This window comes from Marmota monax, unplaced genomic scaffold (assembly GCF_021218885.2).
Source record: "Marmota monax isolate L192 unplaced genomic scaffold, Marmota_monax_Labrador192_F-V1.1 WCK01_AAM20220418_F8-fsc02768, whole genome shotgun sequence".
NCBI lineage: Eukaryota > Metazoa > Chordata > Mammalia > Rodentia > Sciuridae > Marmota > Marmota monax.
In genome coordinates, this window is record NW_026693540.1 from 1 (window position 1) to 5,003 (window position 5,003).

The 5,003-nt window shown below is 49.3% G+C and overlaps 2 non-coding genes across 2 annotated transcripts; both read left to right on the top strand.

The window, feature by feature from the left end:
• Positions 1–3,152: 3,152 nt before the first annotated feature.
• Trnam-cau (transfer RNA methionine (anticodon CAU)) lies at positions 3,153–3,224 on the top strand. Its single transcript has one exon. It is a non-coding gene; the product is annotated as a tRNA-Met (tRNA).
• A 660-nt stretch (positions 3,225–3,884) lies between these two features.
• On the top strand, positions 3,885–3,957 carry Trnak-uuu (transfer RNA lysine (anticodon UUU)). Its single transcript has one exon. It is a non-coding gene; the product is annotated as a tRNA-Lys (tRNA).
• Positions 3,958–5,003: the final 1,046 nt, after the last annotated feature.

The following is a 5,003-nucleotide window of genomic DNA, read 5'->3' on the forward strand; positions in this document are numbered from 1 at the left end:
TTGCCGCAGTCCGGCTGCAGCAAAATAACCGGGGGGTGACGAATAACTTGTGTAGATTGATACAGCAGGAGTGGGAGCCCTTTATTGCAGGACAGGAGCAGTATTATATATTCCATAGAGCTTATCTAATTAGCATAAACTAGATACATCAGTCAACCAATAAGAAATTTCCACACTTAATGGCTCGCTTTTGTTACTTCTTAAACCACTCCCTCTGGCATTTTGCCAGGTACCATCCAGACTTGTTTACGAACTCTAACATTCCCCTGGCAAAATGCCAGGTGTTATTTTGACTTGTTTACAGACTCTAACATTTCCCCCTTTTGTTTAATTTAAATAATGACCATAGTGGTTTTTACATAAACACCACAAACAATCTGCTACAAGCAGAAGGGGAGGATACAAAATGTCACAATACCAAGCCAATTGATGGCTCCATGCAAGAAGCCCTTGGAAAAATTATACCAGCAATGACACCATTAGCAAAGATACTGAGTTACAATTTGTTGTACATTACAGTTTGTTGTCTCAGTCCAGGTAAAGTAGTGTCTCAATAGATTAACTCACAGTCCCGGTAAATCACAGTCCAGGTAAGTTCTGCAGGCAGCTAGCTTAAATCACAGTCCAGGTAAGTTCTTCAGGCAGCTAGCCTAAGCTGTAGCAGCAGAAACAGCAACAGTTCTGAAGTCTCATCCGTTTTTCAGCCGAAGTTTCATCTGGTTTTCAGCAACACTGGAAATTTTTCCATCCTCGTCCTCACCAGCACTGGGACGAAGGCAGGAACTCTTGCAAAGATGCTAAAGAAAATCCTGTAGCATTCCACTAAGAAAATAACCTTCTGAACAATTTAGTACATTATCTCAAGGGTTTTAAGGGCCAGTTGCCACCGCCTCTTGGAAAATCCTTGCTGCGCTGTGACCGGCTTGCACACTCAGCAGCCGCCTCTCCGCTTCATGCACCCTCCAGTAACGAAAAGTATTTAGTAATAGCCTTTTGCTGCAACTTTTTTTCTGATAATCCTTCTTCTTCTTAACTTTCTTTTTCTTTCTGACTAGAGTTTCTGGGCTTCCATCAACACATGCCCTAACTATTCTTGGTTCCACTGGGGTGCCTTCTTCCCTTAGTAATTTACTTTTCATCCCTTCCATATTTTCATCACAAAGACAATACAATACACTGAGACAAAACAAGACACAAACATACTGTATCAATCTTCTCCATTTTCTCGAAATGGTCATTTTTCCTTTCGCCCTATCTGCCTAGGGACGAGCAGATTGCTCCCGTCCTATGTATGGTCGGGCAGCTTTTTTTTGTCACTTACCCCCGAGTGTCCCAGGGCTCCCCGTAACGGGCCACCATCTGCCGCAGTCCGGCTGCAGCAGAATAACCAGAGGGTGACGAACAACTTGTGAACGTTGATACAGCAGGAGTGGGAGCCCTTTATTGCAGGACAGGAGCAGTATTTATATATTCCATAGAGCTTATCTAATTAGCATAAACTAGATACATCAGTCAACCAATAAGAAATTTCCACACTTAATGGCTCGCTTTTGTTACTTCTTAAACCACTCCCTCTGGCATTTTGCCAGGTACCATCCAGACTTGTTTACGAACTCTAACATTCCCCTGGCAAAATGCCAGGTGTTATTTTGACTTGTTTACAGACTCTAACAAAACTCTTGACTCATTAAGTTTTTCTCTAAAAGTTGTGCCATCTGCTAGGAAAAAGGTCAGGGTCTTGCTGACCATATGTGGCTTCCTTTGAAAGCATCATGGACATTTCCCTCTCCAGTGATTTAAGGGACCAGTCAGCATACCCCCAGGTTGGGTGCATGCAGCAACTCTAGCACCTTTCGGATTTCAGAGTATGAGTGGCCAAGTTCAGTTGAAGAAATGGCATTCTCTCTGCCCTTGAAGAACTGTGGTTTCTTGTCAGGGACTAGAAGGAAATTCTCCTTCAAAGATTAGCCTGACAGCCCCCTGGGAGACATCCTGCCTGGGAGGCATCCTGCAGCCAACTATCTCCCTGGAACATCCTGCAGTTATCAGGATCATCAGACATCTTGCACCTGGCAGTTTTACCACCCACATCCAGCAGTTGTTGATTAGAGAGCTTCCCCATCCCCAGCATATAAATACCCCTATGTGAACAATAAAAGTTTGCAGCTTGATCAGAATTTTTGTCTTGCTGTCACCTTTCGTGTCTCTTGTCCCTTCATTCCTCCCCATCTAGGTTCGCTGCCCACGTTGATGTGTCCTGCCGGACGGGACAGTTTCTGGTTCCTAACAAAGTTTAGAGTTTGAAAAGAAAGAAAGGAGCATGGTTTGTTACTGGAAAAAGACCTATGGCCCAAGCTGAGATGACCTGAGAGACCCTTGCAAACAAACCAGAAAGATTTCAGACCAGTCGCTTGAGTAACAGTTTATTAGAAGGGATAGGACAAGGAGGAAGAGGACACTCTTGAGGGAGAGTGTGCCCTCCAAGAGGAGAAGGACCGGTGTTCCTCCTGCTCTTCAGTTTTATTAGAGTTCCCTGGGAAGCTCCCAGGAAGTCCCACCTAGGTCCACCTACTGACCTTTGACAGCTGGGGGACTGCCTGATAGGGTAGTGTGGTGCTAGAGTTAGGGAAATCCGGTTCCCCATGACCCTTTGAACAGCCCCCATCGAGCTTGCCTCGTGGGGCTCTTGATATTTTGGTTGCCAGGGTGACGACAGTTTCTGTGATTAGGGAGGGTCCAGGCCACCTACAGGGCGTGGCTTGATTTCGAAACAATAGCTTTTCTTAAGCGGGGGTGGCCGAGGGGGCAGGGGGTGACAAACCAGGCAGGCTCCCTGGGCCCTCCTCGGTCCTTCCCTGCTGTCCCACTCTTAGCTGACCAGCTGCCCAACACCTCTTCCAGGACTGGATTTGTGGAAGTCAGGGGGGAAGCGGAGGGGACCCGAGCTCGCGAGCGCCCTGGGAGTCGGTGTGTCACCCCCCCCCCCCCACGGCGCGCGTCCGGTTCCCAGGCTGGAGAGAAGGCGCCTCTGTGGTTTGTAGATGGCAGATTGCGGGAGGAGAGGTGCAGCTGACCCCGGGAAGCCACCCGGGGAGGCGGGCGAGGGCGGAGAAGGGAGGTATTCTTCTTTAAGAGAACACTCACCACCGGGAAGCAGAGTGGCGCAGCGGAAGCGTGCTGGGCCCATAACCCAGAGGTCGATGGATCGAAACCATCCTCTGCTAGTTACCTTTTTCCAAAAACCCTCACCTTTCTCTACGGCCTGAGGTTTCTGCAGGAATGTGGAGCCGCGAACGGCGCGGCGCGGGGCGGGCGGGAGGAGGTGGGGAGGCACGGGCGAGCCGAAGGCGTGGGCAGCTCGGGGAGCGGAGGTTTGAGGGCGGCGTTCTTTGGCAACGGCCTCTGGAAGAGAGTCAGTCTGTCCCTCCGGCGTGAGGATAACGGGAAGCCGCCAGTTCTTGGAGAGCAGAGGAACGGCCGCCCGCCTCTCCTCCTCCTTCACCCGGCTTGGGTCCCGCTGAAGCCCCTCTTTTTCCGCCGCCCTGGGGGAAGTGGAAGCCGGGACCTCCCTCGGCCGAGGCCGCCTCCGCCAGCAAGCGCGGCGCGAAGGGCGCGCGTCCGCGTCTGGGCTCCGGGAACGTGCCCCGCCCAGTGGAGGTCGCCTATTCCGAGCCTGTTCTGCCTCGCCCCCTGCGGGAGACGCTACGCCATCTGTGCCATCCACACGGCGCTTGGGATCAGAGGGAAAACTCGAGGGAATGGAGGTCGGTTGCCGTGAGGCCAGCGCCCTTGGAACACCCTGGTGACTTCGGGGACCAGCTTTCCTGGCAGCTGGGTGATTAACTCGTCACTTCATACAACGATTTAAAGAGGCTCCTTATGGAGCCTGGATAGCTCAGTCGGTAGAGCATCAGACTTTTAATCTGAGGGTCCAGGGTTCAAGTCCCTGTTCAGGCGAGCCGCGTTTGTTTTGGGCCAGTTCAGTGCTGGCAACTGACCTGACCCCCTTTATCTACGTTTAGAGAGGAAGGGGGATTTGTCCTTTTCCATTACCCGAGTTCCCAGAGGAAAGGAAAATGGGCGTCGTGTGAAAACTACAAATGAACCCCGCAACTATGTGGGAATGGTTCCCTGTCCCTGGGGTGGTGTCTCTGACGTAACACGTTTTGAGAGCAGCAACTCCTCAGGACCTGGCTCTGATTCCTTGTGATTTCAATTTTCAGGATCAGTTGTTAGAAATGGAATTGGTGGGAGGTCTGTCATCATTTATTTCTGGAGTGGGAATGCAAATTGATAGTCTTTATGACGAATAATTTGACTATATCTAACAAAATTACTCAGGCTATCAATTTGCATTCCCACTCCAGAAATAAATGATGACAGTGCGGTTCTCATGCCAAGGTCAAGGATGGACCGTCGGAAGACACCAGCAACCAGGCACCATCAAAAAAGAGTCGTCCCTGGGACGGCAGAGGGAAGGTGCTTCTGCTGACCCTTTGGTTTCGGACTCAAGACTAAGAGTGAATTTCTGTTGTTTTAAGCCACACGGTTTGTGGTGATTTCTTATGGCTGATCTAGGAAGTCCACTGCTTTTCTCTCAGGGCACACATTCATTTTTTTTCTGATAGATATGGATGTTGCCTCCAATTTTCTGCCACTTTGAATTGCAACAATGACTATCTTCTGTGAAGCCACTTGTGGAGCTCAGCTGGAATTTCACCTGGAATATTCCAAGGAATGGGAGTGATAGTGCTAAAAGGTTATCCGGCATTTAATACCAACGCTGAAAAATCTAGGAACCAAACTTTAAGATTAAGAACTTGCCTTTATTCCATGTAGAAGTGTCTACAAATGTACCCATAAATAAATATATGCATTATTATTTTATGCGTGCATTCACACAAACAGAATCAGGGAAAGCTTCTAACTCCTAGTAGTCTGATAACCACTCTAGGGAAAGGTAAACCAGTTGACTTGAAAAGAGAGGGAGGATGGAGTGGAAG